A 3,963-nucleotide genomic window follows, 5' to 3' on the forward strand; every position below is an offset into this window, starting at 1 on the left:
CTCATTGCTGAATATCACAATGGTCACCTTCGAAGTACTTCCCTTGGGAAGCTATGCACTGATGCCAGTGCCCAGTTCACTTGTCAAAACAATTATGAATCTTTTTTTCTGGAATGGTTATCAGAGCTGTCATCATATTACCCCTGATATCCTGAATGTCATTAAAATGTCTTCCTTTCAGTATTTCCTTTATCTTCGGGTAAAGAAAAAAGTCATGGGGAGCCAGATTGGATGAGAAGGGAGGACATTCCAATACAGTTATTTATTTATTGGCTACAAACTTCCTTACAGACAGTGCTATGTGAGCTGGTGCATTGTTATGATGCAAGAGCACATTTGGGACCATTTTTGCACATACCTTTCTTGTGCCAAGATTTTCAGTTAATATTTTCCTGTTTCTCTATCAATGTTTATTTTGTCTCCTATGCTTCTCACAGTCAGCTGATGATTTTGATGCACAGTTTGAAAATTTTTTGCAGTGTTTTCATCAGTTTTGCTCGTTACTAGATGTCCTGATTTCTCTTCATCAGTGACACTTTCTCTCACCTCAGAAAAAATGTTTAATCCATTTGTACTCTGCTGTTTTCTTGATGACATTAACCCTATAAACTTGGATCAACATGTCCCTGATTTCACTTCCACTCTTACCAAGTTTAACAAGAAATTTAATGTTTGTTCATTGTCTAATTCAAGCTCTGACATCTCGCAACAGTATACAAAAACACACAACAACAATAATGAATGCCATGCAGCAAGACACTGTCACACATTGACACGAACAGAGCTGTGAGACAGTGGTATACCAAGGTTATGAAACCTTATTGAGTTGTTTGTACAGGGCTCCCAACGTAAGTGCACAGTGGCAAGTTCATGAACTTCATTGTCAAACCTTGTAAATTGTATTTTAATTTTTGAGCTAGTAAGCTACTTTTTAATACTTTGGTCATTTGTGAACTTATTTCCATTCAAGGTCACATTGTCTCTAGGTATAATTAATGCTCTAACATTTGTATTAGCATGTTGCCTACAGAGACTTCAAAGTTCCAACGAATTATGGATTTTGTATGACTGGAAAATAACTTGAAAAATCAGCTGGCCCAGAAGATTGACGTCCATAGCACTCAAAAAGGTTGGCTATTTATTTTCTTCTGATATATATCTAAGGATAGAGCCAGCCTCCACCACTTTCTTTAGCCAGTCTCTTTCAATTCTTTATCATGTTGATGGATGACTCCTTAGGAGTTATTGACTTCTAAACGTTCCTCTATGTACTCGATCATATTGCTTCATCATTGATATTTTCTATTATTTATGATGACATTAAAGAGCTGTTTGCATGGGTAAAAGTCTGTGTTCTTAAGGACAACTTCCTGTTACTATTTTTAAAAATTTTAAGCATGAAGCCCCTCAGCTGCATAGTGATGCTTTGTCTTTAGTTCAGAATAAAGGCATTGTATATTCCTATGCCTTCTTCTCTCTAGTAGACTGTCCTTCACATAAGTGAAGGGTCTTCCCTTCTATCTTGTCGAGAAACTTGTATAAATTATCTCAAATTCTTACGAGGACTAGGTATTCACAACTAGAGGGGTCACAATATTGCATTGTATATGAGTCAGCAATTAGGGCTCACTCTTCTTTCCCTTTCCTTCATTCCTTTCTCTCTTCCTTTATTTGCTCTTTTATTTTCAATCTACTTCTTTTCCCCTAATCTATTTTGCTAGCCTGCTATGCTCTAGTACCTGAGAGATAATTCCAAAGGAAATTTGGAAATGTTCAGGAATGGTGACTGGAATTCAGAATTCTTTATTATACCAGATCAGAAGAAAATGAAATACACATTGGAGGCCTTAAATGTGGATAGAATAGGACCAAATAAGTTATCTTCCAAGCCAGGACACGTTAAAAAAATTATATGTATTTATGGGACAAAATGTGGATGTTTTGATAAATTTATTCATTTCAGAATGATTAAATTAAGCTAATTAACATAGCCATCACCTCACATCCTAATCATGTATTTGTGGTGAGAACATCTAAAACCTACTCAGCAATTTTCAAGCATACAGTACATTATAATTAATTATAGTCACCATGCTGTACAATACATCTCCAGATCTTATTTCTCCTGTCTGACTGAAACTTTACACCCTTCGATCAGCATATCCTTATTCTACCCTCTCCAGCCCCTGAGAGCAGCATACTTTTGAGAGGGAAAAGGATACTATTACAAACTTAGCTGACACAATAACCATAAACAGTACTATCCCAGACAACCTGAACTAGAACAAATTCATCTAAGCAGTTTTTCATCAACCATTGAGTGATGGCTGTGGTTGCATGTGTGTTTGGGCACTGGAGTTGGGTGAGGGAACAGTGTTTATAAGAGGGAGATTCCAGTGGAGACAGGATTCGTCTTTGTGTATTTAGGTAAAAAGTAGTCTTACGTTTTTGTTGAGGTCCACACCTGTCATAATATTGTTACAAATATAGATTTAATTTAATTTTGTGTGGCTTGTGATGCTCTGAATATTGGTGGGGTTGTGCTTTGGTGGACAGTGCTTTTATTTTTGGAGGGGTGTGTCTTCTTACTGATTTTTCTGCATGCAGTCATGTATCTGTTTATGAGAGACAATCTGTCTATTCATGAGAAAACTTCCTTTTGATTCATTTTTTGGTCTGCTCAGCGCTTCCCTGCATTTCTGTTTTGCTTTACACTAATAGCAATTGATAGTTATTGGCCGACTCTGACAGGATTCTGATTTTATGGGTATTTTTGCACACAGACTGCTCCTTGAATATACCTATAATTGGTACAGTGGCCACGGAATCATTTTTAGATTTTATTGGTTGTTCTTGACTTACTTTTAAATAGTTTCTTGTGTGCAAAACAGCTACTGAATATAGTCTGGTGAGAATACTGTTCATCAGTTTAAAAGCCCAGTCACATTCCTGAATCTGCACTGAGAAGGAGGAAGTTTGTTACGGAAAAATATGTAGACTGTAGAGTGGACTCTCAATGTTCAGTCGTGCCTGGGAACAAATACGGGCAATATAAGTATAATGACTTTCACTTGATTCAACCACTTGTTAGTTTGACTCTATTTAATTTCATCAAAAACCCGTGAAACCAAATCATTTGTAATAAGGGCAACACGACTCCACCTCTTTTATTTTGATAGATGTTAATTACTGCAGGCAGGAGCTATGGAGTAATTCAATTATAGGCTGTAATAACATTGTCATTTAATTAATAATGCATGTCCCATATCTGAGTGAGAGGGAAGAGTATGATGGCTTTGGAGACTGATTACAGCACAATAATGTAATTCCGATATATGTGGTTGAAATTCTACGAGTTATTGTCGGGGTTAATGCCTGCTGTAGCTTGCAGGGAGCGGAAATGATGGATGACGTCCAATGACTTGGTAAATAAACTATTCCTCAGTTGAAACAATATAGGATACATTTGGGACAATAATTAATAGTGAGGTTTCACCCCCTAAAAATGGAGATGTAGATAATAATAATAATAATAATAATAATGGTGTTTATTACATGTCTGGAAATTTTCCTTTCTTTTTAAATCTTTTATTTATTTATATTTTTAGATTCAAGTGGTATGTGTGCAGGTTTGTTACATAGGTATATTGCACGATGGTGAGGTTTGAGCTTCTATTGAGCCTGTCACCCAGGTGGTGTGCATGGTACCCCCCCTCTTTCCCTCCCCACTTTTGGAGTCCCCAGTGTCTGTGGTTCCCCCTCCTTATGCTCTTGTGCATACAGTGTTTAACTCCCACTTATAAATGAGAACATGCAGCATTCACGTTTTCTGTTTCTGAGATAATTTGCTTAGAATGAAGACCTCCAGCTGCATCTATATTGCTGCAAAGGACATGATTTTGTTCTCTTTGTGACTATGTAGCATTACATGGTGTATATGTATCACATTTTCTTTCTTTCTTT

Source organism: Carlito syrichta, unplaced genomic scaffold, assembly GCF_000164805.1.
Source record: "Carlito syrichta isolate Samal-C Ts95f unplaced genomic scaffold, Tarsius_syrichta-2.0.1 Scaffold308138, whole genome shotgun sequence".
Taxonomy (NCBI): domain Eukaryota; kingdom Metazoa; phylum Chordata; class Mammalia; order Primates; family Tarsiidae; genus Carlito; species Carlito syrichta.